We start from the raw sequence: 24,729 nt of genomic DNA, 5'->3' as shown, positions 1-24,729 counted from the left end.
CGGAGGAGAAACTGCATTTATCAGGCAGATCGCCCGGGAAAGTTTGTTGCTAAAACAAACTTCCCTGGTGATCTCTCTGATTGGCTGGTGTGACGCTGACATCATCGAGACCTGAGCCAATCAGGTCTCGATGATGTCAGAGGTCACAGCACCGGGATCCCCGCCGCTGACAGGTATGTGGGGGGTCCCGATCGCCGACCACCGGCTGTCCCTATCTTTTAAATGCCGCGATCGCTATGGATCGCGGCATCTAGAAGATAGGAACAGGTTAACATCATGGGGACCTGATCCAATCAGGTCCCCATGATGCCACATGTCAGAGCTATCGCTCTGAACCGGTACCGCAGCGCTAGCAGGACCCTGGGGGTCCTGAGCGCTGCGGGACCACCCACCGTTTTTAAACGTCGGCGCTGCACAGAGCCCAGGCAGCGCCGACGTTTATGTACAGTGGGCGGTCCTGAACCAGTTAAGTAAATAAAGCTCAGTGCCAGAGAGTGTGACCACGACCAGGCCCGTGCAGGAGGGAGGCTGCCGACGCCAGTGTATATTTCCGCTGAATGTTCACAGCGGAAATATGCACACCTTACACACCTTAACTGCAGTGTATTGCTGCGCAGGATTCCGTTGGTTTCCTGCACTTCAAAACTAGCCAACGGCCAATCATAGGCCGGCAGCTGATGTCGGCGAACCAGTCAGGAGCAGCACAGAACGTCATGCGCTGCCCGTGCCGGCACTCTAAAGTTAGCTGTCGGTTACAGAAGAGGACGTTGCACGTTATTGAAGCGGAGGAAGGTAAGAACAATTATTTTTTTAATGTGTTGGAAGAACATTATACCAGGAAGTGGCCAAGGATAGGGAACATTATACAAGGAAGGGACCCAGAATGGGAGTCATTATACCAGGACGTGGCCCAGGATGGAGGACATTACACCAGGAAGGCGCCCAGGATGGGGGTGATTATACCAGTATGGGGCCTAGAATGAGGGTAATTATACCATGAAATGGCTCTAGATAGGGGACAGTAAACCAGGAGGGGGGACATTGTTAAAGTATGGGGGATATTATGCCAGGATGGGCCAAGGATGGGGACTTTGCTATAGGATAGGTCGATATTATACCAGAAAGGTCAGGATGAGGGACATTATAATAGGAAGAGGTCCAGGATAGGGAATACTATAACAGGAAGGGGCATAGGAGGGGGACGTTATACCAGGAAGGGGCCAAAGATGAGAGATATTATTACAGGATAGTGGCCAGGATGGGGGACATTATTACATGGGAGAGAACACGCATGTCTTTATAAGATCTAGAACACTACAAGGGCCCATACATCTGACCAGCATGCAGGTGGGGGACCAGGTCCAAATTTTACACCAGGGTCCATTGGATTCTAGTTAAGCCACTGCTCAGTGCCCATAATGTCAAGTAAAGGAGGCCTCCACAGAGGTAAGTGGTACGGCCTAGTGGATGCGTATGCTTTTTTGAGGCAGAATACAATACTGCACATAAGTATTTCAGTATATTATAATAGAAAAATGTAGTCTTGTTATAGGACAAAAATTATAGAATGGGTTTATATCTACTTGTATTTTCAACTTGTCCCACAAAAATCTGTCATACAGCTGAATTTAAAAAAATGGCAACAATTATAATTTCTAAGTGTTGAAATAAATATTCTAACATTTCACATGATATTGAAACTCGAAAAGGACTTAGTCTTAAAAATATCACAAAGCTAAAAAGTTCATAAAATAAAAAAACTTTTCAAAAACTTTGTAAACTAAACAGTCCTGTAGTGAATTGACAGATTATTATTATTTCTACCTTTGTGCACAAATAATTGATATAAAATACAACATCTTTAGACTTAGAGGTGTAGCTAATGGGACATGTGCCAGGCGGCACTAACAAGCCACTCTGCCCTGGCCATATTATTTAGATACACGTCTAGAGCAGTGAGCTGAATCTTTGTACAAGCCGAATGCTACAATTCTTACAAACTTTTAAAACCTGCAAAAAATTCTGAATAGTTCTGTGTCTAAAGTAAGTTTTTGTGTGGTGAATCCGAAGAATGATAATTAACATGCTGTTGTGGCATGGAAGGACGTAAAAGGTGGAGTGTAAAGATAAAGCCTGAGGAAGCGATCCACATACCAAAAATCTCCTCAGACTACATTTTGACCAGTTTTATTAGTAAAAAGCTCCGTGATCATGGCTGACTTTCATATCACAAGGCAACTGTAGCGTCGGCATCCCTGCCTCCTGCTAGGCAGGGACGCTGTTCCCCTCACCTCTCTGCTCCGTGCCTGGCGGCTTCCTCCCGCTCTGCTTGCAGCGCCCGCTCTCCCCCGGTCACTGTGCTTAGGGCGCGCGCGCTCCCCCTCTCTTAAAGGGGCCGCGCGCGTCGCCCTAAGGAGTCCCCGGCCAATGGCCGGAGGATCCCTCCATATATAAGGCACCTCCTCCAAAATGGAGGTGCCCGAGCAATGTTGTTGCACTGTTCACTACTCTGCTTCAGCCCTCAGGTCCCGTTGCCAGTTACCTGCCAGTTACCTGTCAGTTACCTGCCAGTCTCCTGCCAGTTTGCTGCCTGATTCCTGCCTGTCATCCGCTTTCCTGCTTGCTAGCCTGAGGTCCGACGGTCTGCCTTCCGACACCTGTCAGACTGTCTATGGACCAGCTTGCCCGCTCACCTGGGAGCGCTCACCTGCTACCTGCCTGATAGCCTACCTGGAGGCTCCGCCGTCACGTGCTGTGACCACCTGCCAGTCCAGAGACTCTTGCCCGCTCACCTGGGAGCGCTCATCTGCTACCTGCCTGTTAGCCTACCTAGAGGCTCCGCCGTCACGTGCTGTGACCACCTGCCAGTCCAGAGACTCTTGCCCGCTCACCTGGGAGCGCTCATCTGCTACCTGCCTGTTAGCCTACCTAGAGGCTCCGCCGTCACGTGCTGTGACCACCTGCCAGTCCAGAGACTCTTGCCCGCTCACCTGGGAGCGCTCATCTGCTATCTGCCTGTTAGCCTACCTGGAGGCTCCGCCGTCACATGCTGTGACCACCTGCTTATCCTGAGACTCTCGCCTGCTCACCTGGGAGCACTCATCTGCCATCTGCCTGCTAGCCTACCTGGAGGCTTAGCCATCACAGGTCGTACCTGCCCGTTTACCCAGAGACTGTCCCGGTCACTTGCTGTGACCTCCTGCCCGTTTACCCAGAGACTGTCTCGGTCACTTGCTGTGACCTCCTGCCCGTTTACCCAGAGACAGCCCCGGTCACTTGCCGTGACCTCCTGCCCGTTTACCCAGAGACTGTCCCGGTCACTTGCCGTGACCTCCTGCCCGTTTACCCAGAGACTGTCCCGGTCACCTGCTGTGACTGCCTGCCTGTCTTTCCTGGTCGCCACCCGCTTCCTTGCAAGGACCACCCCCTTGTATAAGTTGCTCAGAGGTTCCGCCTCCCAGACCCGTTACAGTTTGCTCGGGCCATGGAACCCGGTGGCACCCAAGCTCCCTCGCTCTAAGACCTTTGTCATGAACTGTCCCGACAGAGGTCCCAACAGGAGTCCATCCTGGGTCACCTGCGGAATGTCAATACTCGCCTGGACACTTTGACTGCCCCACCAGCAACCACCACTAGTGTCATGACTCGCAGCCCGGCTGCTCCGCTGCCCACCAATACCATAGTATCCTGCTCTGGAATCCGGCTTTCTGCACCTCCTCGCTTCGGAGGCGACTCCGCTCAAGCTCGGGGCTTCATTAACCAGTGCACTCTGCACTTTGAACACCAGTCCCACCAGTTTAATTCCGACCGGGCCAAAGTAGCCTTCATCATGTCCCATCTCACGGGAGAGGCACTGGCTTGGCTAAATCCTCTATGGGAGAGAGGAGACCCTCTGGTGTCCGACCTGCCAGCCTTTCTCACGGCTTTCCGGAAGATCTTCGACGAACCCGGACGGAAGACCTCATCCGCCTCATCTCTGCTACGCCTCCGTCAAGGGAGTCTCACCGTGGGCCAATATGCCATACGGTTCCGTACCCTTGCTTCGGAGCTGGCCTGGGATAACGACGCCCTGGTGTCCGTCTTCTGGGAGGGTCTGTCCGGCCGTATTAAAGATGAACTCGCCGGTCGGGACATTCCTACCACTCTCGACGACTTGATTACACTTGCCACCCGGATTGACATCCGGTTCCAGGAGCGCGCTAGGGAGGTCACCCGTGAGAGGAGGATTCCACGTCTAGTCCCTACCTTCCAGAGACCCGTCACTCCCTCTGTTACTCCCCAGGCACACTCACCTGAGCCTATGCAGGTCGACCAGACCAAGATGGTCAAGACCCGTCAAGACTTACGTCGTGCCGAGGGGAGCTGTTTCTACTGTGGCAGTAAGGAGCACCGGATCCGTTCCTGCCCTGAGAGGTCGGGAAACGCCTGTGTCTAGGATCGCTCAGAGAGGTCGCCCTAGACAAAAGTAAACCCTCTCCATCCCTGATGCTGTCTGTTTCTATCTTCTGCGGAGAGAACCGCTATTTTGAACTGGCTCAACTTGACTCTGGAGCTGCTGGAAATCTCACCTCTCAATCCCTGGTAGAAAAATACCACATTCCCACCAAACCTCTGGCCGTCCCTTTATCTGTCGCCGCCGTGGATGGGGGTCTCTTACCACATCCCATCCAACTCATCACCGAATCTCTGACTCTACAGGTGGGAATGCTGCATTCTGAGAGCATCTCCTTTCATGTTCTGCCTGGACTCTCTCACGCACTATTGCTTGGCCTGCCTTGGCTCCAGAAACATGCACCCGTGCTTGACTGGCAGACCGGAGAGGTCCTTCGCTGGGGACAGGACTGCCATAAGACTTGTCTAGTTCCCGTTCGTCCTGCCCGTCCTTCTCCTACCCCAGCCAATCTGCCCGGTCTTCCGGTTCCCTATTGGTCTTATGCGGATGTCTTCAATAAAAAAGAGGCAGAGACTTTACCTCCTCATAGACCATACGACTGCCCAATCGACCTGATGCCCAGCTCTACTCCTCCCCGTGGGCGAATCTACCCTTTGTCCGCTGCTGAAACCCGGTCCATGTCTGAATATATTGAGGAGAACCTGGCCCGGGGATTTATCCGGAAATCTACCTCCCCGGCGGGAGCAGGCTTCTTCTTTGTCAAAAAGAAGGACGGCTCACTCCGTCCATGTATAGACTATAGAGGCCTAAACCAGATTACTGTGAAGAATAAATACCCCCTTCCGCTTATTCCTGAATTATTTGACCGTCTGAGGGGGGCTAGAATCTTCACCAAACTGGATCTCCGTGGGGCGTATAACCTGGTCCGTATCCGTCAGGGGGATGAGTGGAAGACGGCATTCAATACCCGGGACGGCCACTATGAGTACCTTGTGATGCCCTTCGGTCTCTGTAACGCTTCTGCCGTCTTTCAAGAGTTGGTCAATGACATCTTCCGTGATCTTCTCTACTCCTGCGTGGTGGTGTACCTGGACGATATCTTGGTCTTCTCTCCGGATCTTCCTACTCACCGGAGGGACGTTCGTCAAGTCCTGCTCAGGCTCAGGCAGAACCACCTCTACGCTAAATATGAGAAGTGCATCTTTGAGCAGACCTCTCTTCCATTTCTGGGCTACATAATCTCTCAGACAGGTCTACAAATGGATCCTGAGAAACTGTCTGCCATCCAGAAGTGGCCCCGACCAGAGGGGTTGAAGGCTATTCAGCGGTTCCTGGGCTTCGCCAACTATTACCGCCTGTTCATACCGCACTTCTCTTCCCGGACCGCCCCTATCTCTGCTCTCACCCGTAAAGGTACGAACCCCAGAGAATGGCCGCCCGAAGCAGAGGAGGCATTTCTTTCCTTAAAACAGGCCTTCCTCTCCGCCTCGGTGCTGCATCGTCCGGACGGCAACAAACAATTCTTCCTAGAAGTTGACGCATCCTCCTCCGGAGCTGGGGCGGTACTTACCCAAAAATCTTCTTCCGGAAGAAAGGTAACCTGCGGCTTTTTCTCCAAACTTTTCTCCTCTTCTGAGCGCAATTATTCTATAGGAGACCGAGAATTGTTGGCCATTAAGATGGCACTGGAGGAGTGGCGTTACCTGCTCGAGGGGGCTCTCCACCCGGTAATAATTTACACTGACCACAAGAACTTGGCATATCTCCAGAGCGCCCAGAGACTTAACCCGCGCCAAGCCCGGTGGTCTTTGTTTTTTGCCCGCTTTGATTTCATTCTTCATTTTCGGCCGGCTGACAAAAACATCAAAGCTGACGCCCTGTCCCGATCCTTTCTGGTGTCTGATCTTGAGGAGGAGCCTAAACACATCATCGATCCCGCCAGAGTAATGCAGGTAGCCCCCGTGGGCCTAAATCGTCTCCCTCCCGGTAAGACGTTCGTAACGGAGTCCGATCGGGAGAAGATTCTACACTGGGGTCACTCGTCTAAGCTAGCTGGGCACGCCGGTCAGAAAAAGACCCTCCAGCTTATTACCCGGCACTACTGGTGGCCTACCCTGCACAATGATGTAATTGACTCTGTTTCTGCCTGTGTGTCCTGCGCCCGCAACAAAGTTCCGAGACACCTGCCTGCCGGCCGCCTTCTTCCTCTGCCTGTGCCTGCTGCCCCATGGCAACATATAGCTATGGACTTCATAACAGATCTCTCCGTCTCTGCCGGTTGTACGGTCATTTGGGTGGTCGCTGACCGCTTTTCCAAAATGGCTCATTTTATTCCCCTGCCAGGCCTCCCGTCTGCTCCCGAGCTAGCTAAAGACTTTATCCGCCACATCTTCCGTCTCCATGGTCTGCCTCTCCACATCGTGTCGGATCGTGGGGTTCAGTTCACCTCACGCTTCTGGAGAGCCACATGTAAACTGCTCGACGTCACCCTGGACTTCTCCTCCGCTTACCACCCACAGTCCAATGGTCAAGTGGAGCGGATCAATCAGAATTTGACCAGTTACCTCCGGCACTTCGTTAATGCCCACCATTCAGACTGGGTGGATCTCCTACCATGGGCCGAGTTCTCTTACAACAATCACGAGAGCGAATCTTCTTCTAAATCCCCGTTTTTTGTAGTCTTCGGTCAGCATCCTCGGATCCCTTTTCCTGTCTCCACCTCTGTGGACAACCCGGCCGCGGAATCTCTCGTTAGCAAATTTTCCTCCATTTGGGAGAGTACCCGATCCGCACTCCTTCAGTCGTCCGAGCGGATGAAGAGACACGCCGACAAAAAACGCCTGGATTCCCCACAATTTCGTCCCGGAGATAAAGTCTGGCTCTCATCCAAATATGTCCGGCTCAAGATTCCTTCCTATAAGTTAGGGCCTCGGTTCATCGGCCCACTGGAGGTTATCAAACAGATCAACCCGGTGGCCTATAAATTGAAACTCCCGGCCAACTTACGGATCCCTAACTCCTTCCATGTATCTCTTCTCAAACCCGTGGTACTTAACTCCTTTTCCAAGTCTACAGGTACGCCTCCTGCTCCGGTTTCTGCTGAAGACGAGTTTGAGGTAGAGAACATTCTGGCCACCAAAAGGGTAAGAGGAAAGACCTTTTTTCTAGTGGATTGGAAGGGGTTTGGTCCTGAGGAGAGAACATGGGAGCCCCGGGAGAACATCCATGCCCCTCTCATCCTTGCTAAATTTCTGTCTGGCCTAAAAAAGGGGGGGCCTAAAGGGGGGGGTACTGTAGCGTCGGCGTCCCTGCCTCCTGCTAGGCAGGGATGCTGTTCCCCTCACCTCTCTGCTCCGTGCCCGGCGGCTTCCTCCCGCTCTGCTTGCAGCGCCCGCTCTCCCCCGGTCACTGTGCTTAGGGCGCGCGCGCGCTCCCCCTCTCTTAAAGGGGCCGCGCGCGTCGCCCTAAGGAGTCCCCGGCCAATGGCCGGAGGATCCCTCCATATATAAGGCACCTCCTCCAAAATGGAGGTGCCCGAGCAATGTTGTTGCACTGTTCACTACTCTGCTTCAGCCCTCAGGTCCCGTTGCCAGTTACCTGCCAGTTATCTGCCAGTCTCCTGCCAGTTTGCTGCCTGATTCCTGCCTGTCATCCGCTTTCCTGCTTGCTAGCCTGAGGTCCGACGGTCTGCCTTCCGACACCTGTCAGTCTGTCTATGGACCAGCTTGCCCGCTCACCTGGGAGCGCTCACCTGCTACCTGCCTGATAGCCTACCTGGAGGCTCCGCCGTCATGTTCTGTGACCACCTGCCAGTCCAGAGACTCTGGCCCGCTCACCTGGGAGCGCTCATCTGCTACCTGCCTGTTAGCCTACCTAGAGGCTCCGCCGTCACGTGCTGTGACCACCTGCCAGTCCAGAGACTCTTGCCCGCTCACCTGGGAGCGCTCATCTGCTATCTGCCTGTTAGCCTACCTGGAGGCTCCGCCGTCACATGCTGTGACCACCTGCTTATCCTGAGACTCTCGCCTGCTCACCTGGGAGCACTCATCTGCCATCTGCCTGCTAGCCTACCTGGAGGCTTAGCCATCACAGGTCGTACCTGCCCGTTTACCCAGAGACTGTCCCGGTCACTTGCTGTGACCTCCTGCCCGTTTACCCAGAGACTGTCCCGGTCACTTGCTGTGACCTCCTGCCCGTTTACCCAGAGACTGCCCCGGTCACTTGCCGTGACCTCCTGCCCGTTTACAAAGAGACTGTCCCGGTCACTTGCCGTGACCTCCTGCTCGTTTACCCAGAGACTGTCCCGGTCACCTGCTGTGACTGCCTGCCTGTCTTTCCTGGTCGCCACCCGCTTCCTTGCAAGGACCACCCCCTTGTATAAGTTGCTCAGAGGTTCCGCCTCCCAGACCCGTTACAGCAACTACTGGAGTAAAAACACTAATAAATCTGCCCCACAGCGCCCCCTGAGGCTCCAGGGCTCAAGTGTAACGGAAACCTCTATAGCTATGATACGAGCTCCTTTTCTGCTACTTTTTAATTTTGGTAATTAATATCCCTTGTTGTATCTCCATAGATCATCTGTAAAGATGGAACTTATCTTCTGTACAATCGGTCACATTGTCTACCACAAACAGACTGGAATAAAAACTGTCACCCATATTAACATCCCACAAAAGAAGTTATCTAAAACAACCAAACAAATGTAAAAAAAAAATGCAAAGTTTGCATGCTATTGATGTTTTTAGATGAGTGAAGCGGGCGCAGGCCGCCATAGAGCCAAAGTCTTCAAAAAGTCTTAATAGTCGTGTGATGTTGGACATTAGATGATCGCATCTTCTGAGCACCAACAGTTTTCTGGACAATTTGTTTTGTCCAACTTTTTTGTTTTTGAGTCACATTTTAATAGAAGCTGGTTTCAGTCCAGATTCGCACAGACGCATTTAGGGGTTCATGGTCTGAATCCGAAAATAGATCTACATGGAGCTATAAGGGATCCCATCCATAATGCAAATGATAATTACCTGCCATATATCATGGGCGTTTTTTTCCTTTCTCAATTTCTGTAAATGTCCATTTTTTCATCATGTGTCTTGAGTGAGAAGACTTTTCCTGGTGAGCAGTGTCCTCAGATCTCTTACCTCTGCTGCTCCTCCTCATGCTGTTTTCCTTCTTCCCTGATTGATAAACTGCAGCTGCATCCCCATCCTCTCCTCTTTTTCCTGTCTCCTTTGTACTGTTTTACTAAGATGGATTCAGAGGTGAGTGAGAAAGTTTCTGAACAGTTTTTCTTGGGTTTATAGACAGGAAAAGAGGAATTACACACTGATGGAAGATGAGAAAGTTGTTACTTCCCATAATAACATACATAAAGTTTCATATAGTCACGCATAGAAGGGATTCATCTAGAAAATAATGATGTTAAGTACACAAAGTATACATGACAATAATTTAAGGATGGTATTGTGCTGTGAACAACCTGGGGTCGGCTGGGATTTTTGGTGGTGGCTCATCAGGTTGCCCACACTTTGTGACTTTTTGGAATTTCAAGAGGTGTAACACAATGACTAATGGGAAATAACATATATTCAAAGCTTAGCGAGTCCAGCTGCCTATGGTTTCTATAAGAACCACTAGACAATACTTTTATCCATGCCTGGGCCATATCACTGTGCCACATATGACCATCCTACTGGCCTATAATAGCCACGAGCAGGAAGCAGGAAATTCCCGATGAGTCAACAAACTTGTTTCTTCTGCAAACTTCCTTCACTTAAAGTTTCCTCCTTTCATCTCTGCAATAAGTGATCTGCTGAGTAAAGTACCGAGAGAATGCAGAGAGATGGGGAATATGTCCAAAAATTATCCCGAGTAAACACTGCTGATAAACAGACAACACATGGAACAAAGCCATGCAAAAATTTCAAACACAAAAGTGCGGCATAAAATATCTCGAGAGGTCACAGCAGAGCAGGTTGGTTACTGGCTACATATATATCAGCTGGAGGCGAACTTAACCCTCCTTGGCCCCAATGTAAAATCTGTAAGAATCTGTAACTCTCCTATCATGTGCCATTTATAGTTCAGACGTCTTTTTGGGCATAGGGTCTTTTGGGTGCCATCTTGCTTAGGTAGGCATACCTTCACCTGAGGCAAATGTTTAATTCCCCAAGGCAAACAGGCTTTTTTGAACTCCCTGTTGCCTGTATTTATGATCCTTGCCAGAGGAGGATAACAGCAGTGTTGTTTTCTAACATCCTTAGTAAGGGTATGTGCACGCAACTTTTTTTTCAACATCTTTATCAATGATTTAGATGAAGGAATTGAGGGTAAACTGATTAAATTTGCTGATGACACAAAGCTAGAAGGGATAGCTAATACTAGAGAAGAGAGAGAGAGGATTCAAAAAGACCTAAATAAACTGGAACTGTGGGCAGCAACTAACAGAATGGTTTTTAACAGGGAGAAATGCAAAGTCCTACATCTGGTCATGAAAAATTAAAAAAAGCATATACAGAATTGGAGGAATAGAGCTAAGCAACAGCACATGTGAAAAAGACTTGCGTATACTAATAGATCACAGACTGCACATGAGTCAACAGTGTGATGCAGCAGCAAAAAAGGCAAACACAATTCTGGGTTGCATTAACTGAAGCATACAGTCTAGATCACGTGAAGTTATTATCCCCATCTACTTCTCTCTGGTCAGACCTCATCTGTAATACTGTGTCCAGTTCTGGGAACCACATTTTAAAAAACACATGAAGAAATTGGAGCAAGTTCAGAGAAGAGCGACCAGGATGGTGACTGGTCTGCAAACAATGTCCTATGAGGAACAGTTAGAGGATTTAGGAATGTTTAACTTGCAAAAGAGAAGACTAAAAGGAGAGTTAATAGCTGCCTACAAATATCTCAAGGGCTGTCACAGTGTAGAGGGATCACCTTTATTCTCATTTGGCGGCGTGCTTGCATAGTGCACCATCTCCCACTATGCAAGATCGCATCTTAACCTTCAGTCCAGTTTGTAAGCCGTGCTCCTGTTCTACTGGGTGCATGCTCTGGTCTGACTGCTTAGGGCGGCAGCCCGGTTACTTCCTGTTTCTTATAGCTGCTGTGGGCGCACTCTTAATGTGTCCCCAGCCTATTGCTGTGAGTCACTGGATATTTAAACCCACTCCACCCTGTAGGAGATGCCTGAGCAACTCTTTCCTTCAGAGGGCTCCTTGCCTCTGATGTGCCAGGTCCCATTCTGTTTCTTGCCTGTCCGCCAACCTGGGGGCTGTATTCCCAGGCCTGTCTGAACTATCTCTTAGCCTGTTTGTCCGCCTCTCTGGGGGCCGTATACCCAGACTCGCTACTGTATCTTGTTGCAGTGTCAGTTCCTGTCTGAACACTCTCCTAGCCTGTTTGTCCGCCTCTCTGGGGGCCGTATACCCAGACTCGCTCCTGTATCTTGTTGTAGTGTCAGTTCCTGTCTGAACACTCTCCTAGCTTGTCTGTCTCTATGTCCGTACCTTCCCTTTTCCTGCAGTATCTGAACCTGCACCTAACTCCAACTCGTCTCTTGTGTCCCCTCGCTACTTCATGTGTAGTACCTTGTCTGTATTTGGTTCTGCTTGTCCCTTTTCCCTTCCTCTGTATCTTCCTCCTGTGTTCTAGCCATCTTCCTGCATTTTCCTGTCTGTTCCTTGTGAACAGAGCCCTGTCCTCTCTGCCTTGTCCGCCACACCTGCGGTTTCGCTCTGCTCAGCCTTGTCCACCGCACCTGCGGTTTCGCTCTGCTCAGCCTTATCCACCGCACCTGCGGTTTCGCTCCGCTCAGCCTTGTCCACCGCACCTGCGGTTTCGCTCTGCTCAGCCTTGCCCACCGCACCTGCGGTTTCGCTCTGCTCAGCCTTGTCCACCGCACCTGCAGTTTCGCTCTGCTCAGCCTTGTCCGCCGCACCTGCGGTTTCGCTCTGCTCAGCCTTGTCCACCGCACCTGCGGTTTCGCTCTGCTCAGCCTTGTCCACCGCACCTGCGGTTTTGCTCTGCTCAGCCTTGTCCACCGCACCTGCGGTTTCGCTTTGCTCTGCTTGACTACCGCATCTGCGGCTCTGAACCCGTCTCCCAGTCTGTACTGGACCCAATCCAGCCTGCGCTCCAATCTGCTAGTACCTCCCTGTCTGCATACCAGCCTTGCTTGTCAGTGCCCACCTGTCTGCATACCAGCCGTGCTTGCCCGTTCCCACCTGTTTGCATACCAGCTGTACTTGCCAATACCCACCTGCCTGTCTGCCAGTCTAATATGCCTGTTCCTGCATTCCCCGGTGTGGGTCAACAACTGTGACCGGGGTCTGACCTGGAGTCGCACCCGGTCCCACTGCTCGGTTCCTCCTTGGTCCACGGAGTCGACTAAGCCGCCGTGCGACCTTGGTCTGATCGGGTTGATACTTAGTTACGCCCCTCCAGGCACTCCTCGGTTCATGGTACAGTGGGATCACTAATCATGCTCACGCCAGTCAGTCCGGGCGCGAGCGTAACAGTTTGCTCAGGCCATGGTTCCCGTTGAGCCCCACGGCCCTTCGCTCTCAGAGACATTTTGAATCCGTGTCCAGTGAATATGTGCATCAAGAAATTTTTTTTCCGCAAGCTGAGGTCCAGGCGATTTACGCACCAGCCCCAATGGAGCTATCAGCACCCGTTCCTGCGGATCCGCCACGGTACTATGGGGATCCAAAACAAAGCCGTGCGTTTGTGTGGCAATGCATGCTGCAGTTCCAGTTCTATGCTCACTATTTTCCTACCGATCGGGTTAAAGTGGGATTCATGATGTCCTACCTAGCGGGTGATGCCTTGAAATGGATCACCTCCCTATGGGAAGCACGGGATCCTATCGTTTCTGACCTGCAGGCCTTCCTGGTGGCCTTTCTAATGGTCTTTGATGACCCTAATCCTGACGCCTCTGCTAAAGCTTCCCTTCCCAATATCCCGGAGCAGCCCCGATGGGTGATGCGTGTAGGTAGCTCACCAGTTCTCCTGCCTGAAGAGACTGCTGCCCACCCAGAATCCACACAGGATGACAATGCTCCACAGAATACTTCTCTTCCCAACCTCAAGAGGCAGTCCAGACGTGCAAGGCGTTGAGGCAAACCATCATGCCAGGTTCTGTCCTCCCAAAGACCTCCTGTTCCCCAGCCTGTAGAGGCAGCTACCCGCACTGAATCCATGAAGGTTGACCATGTTCGTCAGGCAAAAGCAGAGGCCGGAACTCAGTCACAAGATCGGATTGCGGTCCCACTGCGGTTGTTTGGGACCCCCTGACAGTCTTTGTCCAGCGAAGGTTGGAGAATCCCAAGACATTAGGCCTGTAGGAGAGGCTGCCCTTGGCCTTAGTGTTTCCTCTCCACAGATGACCATGACTGTCTCCGTGGCAAGTAAAAGCCTTGGATTAAAAGGAAGTTTCGGGCTTAAAGCCTTGAAGAGTCAGTGTTTGATTCCCGTCCGAAAACTCCAGAAGCCGGTTTGGGCATTGTCAGCGGAAGGACGAGCCCTACTCAGAAATAGTCAAAATATGTCTGTACAAATTAAGCTCCAGATTGGAGCATTACACATGAAGAAGCTTACATTCCAGGTGCTGACTGGTTTACCCACAAGTCGTCCAGAGCCGAGAGATCTAGTGCCCGCTCAGGTCTGGAGACCCCGCATGGTGTATCCTGGGGGACTGCTAAGGTACAAGGGGTGTCCAGTTCCCATATCTTCAGGACAGTCAGCAGTTTCTTCTTCTTCACCGGAGCTGCTAGTCGCTGACTCGCTGTGCGCTGAAGTCTCCGAAGGAAGAGAAGCAGAGGCAATGTCCCCACACAGTCTCGACGATTGCACCAATGATCTGGCTTCAGGTACCGTCCCGCCTCACAGCCATGTCATCTCTGAAACCAGACTTAAGATGGTCCCAAAGCAAGGACCCTCCATCTCTAATAAATCTGGCCTTACGTCCATCAAGGAGGTGGATACCTCCAAGTCTCTGCACCCCTCCAACCAGGCGGAGGACCTCCAATTGCCTCCTGAATCCTCCGGGGTGCTACCTGATAACAAATGGAGAGAGACTTTCCTACACCCTGTACCTGATACCTCGCCCACTTTATCCAGTGAGCTTGACAAAGTATACTTCGAAGCAGTGGTTACTCCCGAGTCTCTGCAATCCTCCAACCAAGTGGAGGACCTCCAGTTGTCTCCTGAATCCTCCGGGGTGCTACCTGATAACAAAGGAAGAGAGACTTTCCTACACCCTGTACTTGGTACGCCGCCCACTTCTTCCAGGAAGCTTGGCAAAGTGTACGTCAAGGCGATGGTTACCCCTGAGTCTCTGCACCCCTTCAACCAGGCGGAGGACCTCCAGTTGTCTCCTGAAACCTCCGGGGTGCTATCTGATAACAAATGGAGAGAGACTTTCCTGTGTGCTGTTCCTGGTACTTCACCCACTTCATCTGTTGCTGAGGATGACTTGATGGGAGGAAGCATCCTAGTTACCAAGATGATGAGACCAGTTTTGATTTTTCTAGTAGACAGAAGAGGTAATCCTCTTGAAGAGAAGGATTGGCCTCCAAATTCTCTGCGGAAGATCCTTGCAGGCTTGAAGAAGAGGGGGCGTAAGGGGGGGGGTACTGTAACATACCTGGTGGCGTACTTACATAGTGCACCATCTCCCACTATGCAAGACCGCATCTTAACCTTCAGTCCAGTTTGTAAGCCGTGCTCCTGTTCTACTGTGTGCATGCTCTGGTCTGACTGCTTAGGGCTGCAGCCCGGTTACTTCCTGTTTCTTATAGCTGCTGTGGGCGCACTCTTAATGCGTCCCCAGCCTATTGCTGTGAGTCACTGGATATTTAAACCCACTCCACCCTGTAGGAGATGCCTGAGCAACTCTTTCCTTCAAAGGGCTCCTTGCTTCTGATGTGCCAGGTCCCGTTCTGTTTCTTGCCTGTCCGCCAACCTGGGGGCTGTATTCCCAGGCCTGTCTGAACTATCTCTTAGCCTGTTTGTCCGCCTCTCTGGGGGCCGTATACCCAGACTCGCTCCTGTATCTTGTTGCAGTGTCAGTTCCTGTCTGAATACTCTCCTAGCCTGTTTGTCCACCTCTCTGGGGGCCGTATACCCAGACTCGCTCCTGTATCTTGTTGTAGTGTCAGTTCCTGTCTGAACACTCTCCTAGCCTGTTTGTCTCTATGTCCGTACCTTCCCTTTTCCTGCAGTATCTGAACCCGCACCTAGCTCCAACTCGTTGTCTCTGTACTTCTGTTTGTGAGTTTTGTGTCCACTTGCTACTTCATGTGTAGTACCTTTTGTGTATCTGGTTCTGCTTGTCCCTTTTCCCTTCCTCCGTATCATCCTCCTGTGTTCTAGCCATCTTCCTGCATTTTCCTGTCTGTTCCATGTGAACAGAGCCCTGTCCTCTCTGCCTTGTCCACCGCACCTGCGGTTTCACTCTGCTCAGCCTTGTCCACCGCACCTGGGTTTCGCTCTGCTCAGCCTTGTCCACCGCACCTGCGGTTTTGCTCTGCTCAGCCTTGTCCACCACACCTGCGGCTTCTCTCTGCTCAGCCTTGTCCACCGCACCTGCGGTTTCGCTCTGCTCAGCCTTGTCCACTACACCTGCGGTTTCGCTCTGCTCAGCCTTGTCCACCGCACCTGCGGTTTCTCTCTGCTCAGCCTTGTCCACCGCACCTGCGGTTTCGCTCTGCTCAGCCCTGTCCACCGCACCTGCGGTTTCGCTCTGCTCAGGCTTGTCCACCGCACCTGCGGTTTCGCTCTGCTCAGCCTTGTCCACCACACCTGCGGTTTTGCTCTGCTCAGCCTTGTCCACCGCACCTGCGGTTTCGCTTTGCTCTGCTTGACTACCGCATCTGCGGCTCTGAACCCGTCTCCCAGTCTGTACTGGACCCTATCCAGCCTGCGCTCCAACCTGCTAGTACCTCCCTGTCTGCATACCAGCCGTGCTTGTCAGTGCCCACCTGTCTGCATACCAGCCGTGCTTGCCAGTTCCCACCTGTTTGCATACCAGCCTTACTTGCCAATACCCACCTGCCTGTCTGCCAGTCTAACCTGCCTGTTCCTGCATTCCCCGGTGTGGGTCAACGACTGTGACCGGGGTCTGACCTGGAGTCACACCTGGTCCCTCTGCTCGGTTCCTCCTTGGTCCACGGAGTCGACTAAGCCGCCGTGCGACCTTGGTCGGATCGGGTTGATACTTAGTTACGCCCCTCCAGGCACTCCTCGGTTCATGGTACAGTGGGATCACTAATCATGCTCACGCCAGTCAGTCCGGGCGCGAGCGTAACAAAAGGGAGAAGATACAGATTAGATATTAGAAAAAACTTTGACAATGAGGGTGATCAATGAGTGGAAGAGGTGAGAGGTGGTGAGTTCTCCTTCAATGGAAGTCTTCAAACAGAGACTGGACAGAAATCAGTCAGTACAGGATCAGTAATATAATGTATGTACACAGTGACTCCACCAGCAGAATAGTAAGTGCAGCTCTGGGGTATAATACAGGATGTAACTTAGGATCAGTAATGTAATGTATGTACAGAGTGACTCTACCAGCAGCAGAATAGTGAGTGCAGCTCTGGAGTATAATATATGATGTAACTCAGGATCAGTACAGGATAAATAATGTAATGTATGTAGATAGTGACTGCACCAGCAGAATAGTGAGTGAGGCTCTGGAGTATAATACAGGATGCAACTCAGGATCAGCACAGGATAAGTAATGTAATGTATGTACACAGTGACTCCACCAGCAGAATAGTGAACGCAGCTCTGGAATATAATACAGGATGTAACTCAGGATCAGTACAGGATCAGTAATGTAATGTATGTAAACAGTGACTGCACCAGCAGAATAGTGAGTGCAGCTCTGGAGTATAATACAGGATGTTACTCAGGATCAGTACAGGATCAGTAATGTAATGTATGCACACAGTGACTGCACAAGCAGAATAGTGAGTGCAGCTCTGGAGTATAATACAGGATGCAACTTAGGATCAGAAATGTAATGTATGTACAGAGTGACTCTACAAGCAGCAGAATAGTGAGTGCAGCTCTGGAGTATAATATATGATGTAACTCAGGATCAGTACAGGATAAATAATGTAATGTATGTAGACAGTGACTGCACCAGCAGAATAGTGAGTGAGGCTCTGGAGTATAATACAGGATGCAACTCAGGATCAGCACAGGATAAGTAATGTAATGTATGTACACAGTGACTGCACCAGCAGAATAGTGAGTGCAGCTCTGGAGTATAATACAGGATGTAACTCAGGATCAGTACAGGATCTGTAATGTAATGTATGTACACAGTGACTGCACCAGCAGAATAGTGAGTGCAGCTCTGGAGTATAATACAGGATGTAACTCAGGATCAGCACAGGATAAGTAATGTAATGTATGTACACAGTGACTCCACCAGCAGAATAGTGAACGCAGCTCTGGAATATAATACAGGATGTAACTCAGGATCAGTACAGGATCAGTAATGTAATGTATGTACACAGTGACTGCACAAGCAGAAGAGTGACTGCAGCTCTGGAGCATAATAAAGGATGTAACTTAGGATCAGTAATGTATGTACAGAGTGACTCTACCAGCAGCAGAATAGTGAGTGCAGCTCTGGAGTATAATATATGATGTAACTCAGGATCAGTACAGGATAAGTAATGTAATGTATGTACACAGTGACTGCACCAGCAGAATAGTGAGTGCAGCTCTGGAGTATAATACAGGATGTAACTCAGGAACAGTAATGTAATGTATGTATGTAGCACCCTGAGGATTCGGCTGCTACAGGGGTATTGCACCTCAACCCAGAGGTGTGATATTCCACTCCCGGGTAAGGATGGAGTGTGGATCTGAACTCGGTAGGCTGCATGCACTACACACATCCCATTTCCGAGGAGCAGACCAACGGTACTCCCACTTAGAAATGTGCAGGTACGACCGAGTCTGTTCCTGGCTGGAGTGGGAGGGGGGTGGTACATCCCAAGTAGTGTAGGGGCAGATAGGGGGAGCAGCCTGGGTAAAGATAGGAGCTCATTGGGTGCTGGTCACCTGAGCTCACACATAGAGGGTGTATATAAGGTGGGCACCATCAGAGAACAGGGTCAGTCTGTCAGAGTAAGAAGCAGAGGAGCAGAGCAGCCCAAGAGAGAGAGAGAGGAGAAAGCAAGAGAGACCCAGAGGGGGAAGCAGAAGAGAGGACTCTAAGACCCCAAATCCAATCCACGGGTGAAGAGTCGGCATCAGGGTACCGGAACCCAAGCTGGTGGGGGCAAAAACACACCCCAGCCAGAGACCGGAGGCCGTGGGCAGCGTCTGCCACGGCCACCCACCACATCCACCACGAAGGCATACCACGTGGAGGGTCAGGGAACCCAAGGCCAAGGGTCTCCCAACAGAAGGCCCGAGGGAGCTGGACCTGGGTGGATCAATAGTGGGGACGGCCAGAGAAAGGACAGAAGGAGAGCTCAGGGTCACGCTCCGGACTCGCTTGGGGGTTGGCTGGATCCAGGACCTGGTGGATGCAGCACGGCTCGGGAGGTCACTTGAAGCTGGAGTGACCGGAACATCAGCAGTGAGTAAACACCCTAAACTGCACAACCCGACTCTGTCTTCATTTAACACCTATGCTGCACCACCACAACCCCCATCCTCTGCACCTGACCCCCTGAGGCTATACCCCACCCGTTGGGGGTTATACCATCACAAGCTGCACCTACACCATCAGCCTCAGCGGACCCTGCTGCAGCGGCGGCCATAGTGACCGCAATACAACGGGTGGCGTAGTCGACAATAAAGAACTTAATAACATCTGTAGGACTGCCACATACAACTGAGTTTGACACCCTGGGCACGGACCGGGTCACAGCCACTCGGAAGACTACAACCCCCATCTGATCCGGCTCCGGATATTCCCCCTAAAAGAATATGGCCCAGGGGGCGCGTCAACTTTGGCGTAGTCGGCAGGATTACGTGCCCACAACAACCGGGTACTGCGTGCCTGAAGAAAAGAACGAGTTTACCTCAAAAAGAAGTCTCCTGCCGGTTCCGGAGGGTCCCCGCCATCGGACCCCATCACAGGTCGATTCCAGCCGGTTGTCCGCCATTAACAGCGTTTTCCCGCCATCTGCAGAGTTTCCCGCCACTGGGAAGCGATTCCCGCCATTTCCAAAGGTTTCCCGCCTTGGAAGAGCGGACGCCATTATGGGCGTGCTAGAGGGTGGCGAGAGGCCACCTCCCATCGTGGGCCAGGACCGAAAATGGCGCCAAAAGTGGAAACCGCCCCCACCAACAGAGACTGTGATGCTAGAGGTGTCTGTCAGCGTGAAAGAACAGCCCCTGGAGCTGACAATCACCAAGTGGCCCCGGGACCGCCCTCGAAGGGGGAGGAGACGAAAGGAGAGAACAAAGATGGGTGCCGCCTGGAGCAGTCTAGAGCGAGCGCACCCGGAGGCAAGAAGCCTGGAGAAGAATATCGGAGGAGCTTACCCGGAGATGGCGAGAAAGCAGAGCAGCACCGGCCCGTTGGCCAGGAGCCTGCTAGAAACCGAGGAGGGAGAGCAGAGCAGCACCGGCCCGCTGGCCAGGAGCCTGCTGGAGACGACTGTAGGAGAGCAGAGCAGCACCGACCCGTTGGTCAGGAGCCTGCTGGAAACAACGACCCCACTAGGCCTAGTGGAGGTCCTAGCACAGCTCCCCCGAGACCGGGAGTGTGCACAGACCGCTCTGGAGGGCCTCGCAAGGAGGATGGCCCGGGTGCAGCGAGAGACGTTGGCGGAGTGGAGCCGTGAGATGGCCCAGCAGACCGAGACCTGTCAGCGGAGCACGCCACCCGAGACGAGGAGACAGACCGCCTCTGAGGATGGCGCGGGAGGACTGAAGGCCGGAGACGGCGCCGAGAAGGGAGCCGAACGAGTGGAGGCAGGTAAAGGGGACGTCTATACCCCAAACCGGGAAACCGCGCACCTGCCCCAGCTCCCCGTCGCAGAGCCCGAAGTATCCCCTGCCGTGCCCGTCGCTGCAACGTCACCGCCACAGACTAGGCCTCAACCGGAAGCCGCAGCCGCGACCCCTGTGACGTCACACGCCTCGACCCCGAGCGTGACCAAGCAGGAAGTACCACCAGCCTGGTCGCAAGGCCTAGTACCCCCGGGCGCCGCTATACCAACAGCGCCCCCTACCTCCGCGGAGCCCCCGGCCTGGTCGCAGGGCCAAGTAGCCCAGGGCGCCGCCGTCCTTACGGTGCCCTTCACCTTCCAGATACCCCAGGCCTGGCCGCAAGGCCCGGGCAACCCGGGCGCTAACACCACCGCGCCCATAAGACCAAGAGTGCCGCATCTGGGAGAGGACCTGTACGCCCAGCACACGTGCCCGGATGGGCAGCCATTTATATGGCCACCGGAGTTCCACCATCCCCGACTCCGGAGAGAGAGACCCCTGGATGAACCCCTGATCCCGGCTCCAAAGCCCGTTAAGAGGATCTCGCCCCCGCTAGCAGAAGCGCAGTTTGAGTGGGACCCCACCGGAGAAGACCTCATGGGGTTCACTCAGGAGACTCGGGCAGCTGCAGCGGAGCGTGCTGAGTGCTGCCGCCAACAGCTCGAGGACTTCGAGAGGGAGCGGAGAGAGAGGCGGGTCCGGGAACAGCAAGCTCAAATAAGGAGCGCGGAGCAGAAGAGCCGGGCCAGGAGAGACCCCCGTGCAGCGCATAGTCCCCGCACCACCGGGACTGTGATAAAGTTTAACCTGCAGCATGGGTGGGGCTTCATCCGAGACCACCACACCGTAGGCGACGTCTTCGTAACCAGGAGAGACGTTGAGTCCCACCTACCGGAGGGACACAGAGGTCGTGACCTTTACATCGGGGACGAGGTCACCTTCACCCGGCACAAGTGTGCCAAAGGTCCCTACGCCCTCCATGTGCATCGCCTGACGGAGGAAGAGCTGCGGTGTGAGATGGAAGAACAAGAGGACCCGGACGGGTCTGAAACTAGAGCCAAAGGTAATCAAAAAGCAAGAGCAGGAGGACGCCGTCGCTAAGGACAGCGAAGCAGAAGCTGTATATAGTTGCCCGTCGGGGCACCGTAAACTGAAACCGTAAACTGAAACTGAAACTGAAACCGTGAAACTGAAACTGAAACTGTAGTTGCTAATATAGTCCCCGTTGGGACCAGCAAGTGTGAACTGTTACCCGTTTTTCCCTTAATCCCACTGACCGAGGACTGAGAGCGGTCATTCCTCCCTAATACCTGGCCGAGGACTGAGAGCGGCCATATCCTTGTATATAGTTGCGCGTCCTAAAGCGCCCCCTACCGGTTTTATAGGAAAACCAGTTTTCCAGAGAGACAGTCGCACTTTACCCGGTCACACGTTGCACAGTGACCGGAGGAGGAGCCAGAGGCGACGAGAATGTTTTATATTGATATATATATATATATATTGTTTTATATGTTTTACATGTTTATGCAAAAATTTGTATGTTTTGGTGTTGTTTATGTCTTACAGCCCGAGGACGTGCTGTGATTTACCAGGGGGGAATGTAGCACCCTGAGGATTCGGCTGCTACAGGGGTATTGCACCTCAACCCAGAGGTGTGATATTCCACTCCCGGGTAAGGATGGAGTGTGGATCTGAGCTCGGTAGGCTGCATGCACTACACACATCCCATTTCCGAGGAGCAGACCAACGGTACTCCCACTTAGAAATGTGCAGGTACGACCGAGTCTGTTCCTGGCTGGAGTGGGAGGGGGGTGGTACATCCCAAGTAGTGTAGGGGCAGATAGGGGGAGCAGCCTGGGTAAAGATAGGAGCTCATTGGGTGCTGGTCACCTGAGCTCACACATAGAGGGTGTATATAAGGTGGGCACCATCAGAGAACAGGGTCAGTCTGTCAGAGTAAGAAGCAGAGGAGCAGAGCAGCCCAAGAGAGAGAGAGAGGAGAAAGCAAGAGAGACCCAGAGGGGGAAGCAGAAGAGAGGACTCTAAGACCCCAAATCCAATCCACGGGTGAAGAGTCGGCATCAGGGTACCGGAACCCAAGCTGGTGGGGGCAAAAACACACCCCAGCCAGAGACCGGAGGCCGTGGGCAGCGTCTGCCACGGCCACCCACCACATCCACCACGAAGGCATACCACGTGGAGGGTCAGGGAACCCAAGGCCAAGGGTCTCCCAACAGAAGGCCCGAGGGAGCTGGACCTGGGTGGATCAATAGTGGGGACGGCCAGAGAAAGGACAGAAGGAGAGCTCAGGGTCACGCTCCGGACTCGCTTGGGGGTTGGCTGGATCCAGGACCTGGTGGATGCAGCACGGCTCGGGAGGTCACTTGAAGCTGGAGTGACCGGAACATCAGCAGTGAGTAAACACCCTAAACTGCACAACCCGACTCTGTCTTCATTTAACACCTATGCTGCACCACCACAACCCCCATCCTCTGCACCTGACCCCCTGAGGCTATACCCCACCCGTTGGGGGTTATACCATCACAAGCTGCACCTACACCATCAGCCTCAGCGGACCCTGCTGCAGCGGCGGCCATAGTGACCGCAATACAACGGGTGGCGTAGTCGACAATAAAGAACTTAATAACATCTGTAGGACTGCCACATACAACTGAGTTTGACACCCTGGGCACGGACCGGGTCACAGCCACTCGGAAGACTACAACCCCCATCTGATCCGGCTCCGGATATTCCCCCTAAAAGAATATGGCCCAGGGGGCGCGTCAACTTTGGCGTAGTCGGCAGGATTACGTGCCCACAACAACCGGGTACTGCGTGCCTGAAGAAAAGAACGAGTTTACCTCAAAAAGAAGTCTCCTGCCGGTTCCGGAGGGTCCCCGCCATCGGACCCCATCACAGGTCGATTCCAGCCGGTTGTCCGCCATTAACAGCGTTTTCCCGCCATCTGCAGAGTTTCCCGCCACTGGGAAGCGATTCCCGCCATTTCCAAAGGTTTCCCGCCTTGGAAGAGCGGACGCCATTATGGGCGTGCTAGAGGGTGGCGAGAGGCCACCTCCCATCGTGGGCCAGGACCGAAAATGGCGCCAAAAGTGGAAACCGCCCCCACCAACAGAGACTGTGATGCTAGAGGTGTCTGTCAGCGTGAAAGAACAGCCCCTGGAGCTGACAATCACCAAGTGGCCCCGGGACCGCCCTCGAAGGGGGAGGAGACGAAAGGAGAGAACAAAGATGGGTGCCGCCTGGAGCAGTCTAGAGCGAGCGCACCCGGAGGCAAGAAGCCTGGAGAAGAATATCGGAGGAGCTTACCCGGAGATGGCGAGAAAGCAGAGCAGCACCGGCCCGTTGGCCAGGAGCCTGCTAGAAACCGAGGAGGGAGAGCAGAGCAGCACCGGCCCGCTGGCCAGGAGCCTGCTGGAGACGACTGTAGGAGAGCAGAGCAGCACCGACCCGTTGGTCAGGAGCCTGCTGGAAACAACGACCCCACTAGGCCTAGTGGAGGTCCTAGCACAGCTCCCCCGAGACCGGGAGTGTGCACAGACCGCTCTGGAGGGCCTCGCAAGGAGGATGGCCCGGGTGCAGCGAGAGACGTTGGCGGAGTGGAGCCGTGAGATGGCCCAGCAGACCGAGACCTGTCAGCGGAGCACGCCACCCGAGACGAGGAGACAGACCGCCTCTGAGGATGGCGCGGGAGGACTGAAGGCCGGAGACGGCGCCGAGAAGGGAGCCGAACGAGTGGAGGCAGGTAAAGGGGACGTCTATACCCCAAACCGGGAAACCGCGCACCTGCCCCAGCTCCCCATCGCAGAGCCCGAAGTATCCCCTGCCGTGCCCGTCGCTGCAACGTCACCGCCACAGACTAGGCCTCAACCGGAAGCCGCAGCCGCGACCCCTGTGACGTCACACGCCTCGACCCCGAGCGTGACCAAGCAGGAAGTACCACCAGCCTGGTCGCAAGGCCTAGTACCCCCGGGCGCCGCTATACCAACAGCGCCCCCTACCTCCGCGGAGCCCCCGGCCTGGTCGCAGGGCCAAGTAGCCCAGGGCGCCGCCGTCCTTACGGTGCCCTTCACCTTCCAGATACCCCAGGCCTGGCCGCAAGGCCCGGGCAACCCGGGCGCTAACACCACCGCGCCCATAAGACCAAGAGTGCCGCATCTGGGAGAGGACCTGTACGCCCAGCACACGTGCCCGGATGGGCAGCCATTTATATGGCCACCGGAGTTCCACCATCCCCGACTCCGGAGAGAGAGACCCCTGGATGAACCCCTGATCCCGGCTCCAAAGCCCGTTAAGAGGATCTCGCCCCCGCTAGCAGAAGCGCAGTTTGAGTGGGACCCCACCGG

The sequence above is a fragment of the Phyllobates terribilis genome, unplaced genomic scaffold, assembly GCF_046119375.1.
Source record: "Phyllobates terribilis strain yellow unplaced genomic scaffold, ASM4611937v1 Scaffold_2__4_contigs__length_985480577, whole genome shotgun sequence".
Classification (NCBI taxonomy): Eukaryota; Metazoa; Chordata; class Amphibia; order Anura; family Dendrobatidae; genus Phyllobates; species Phyllobates terribilis.
Note: the sequence above shows the minus strand (reverse complement) of the source record.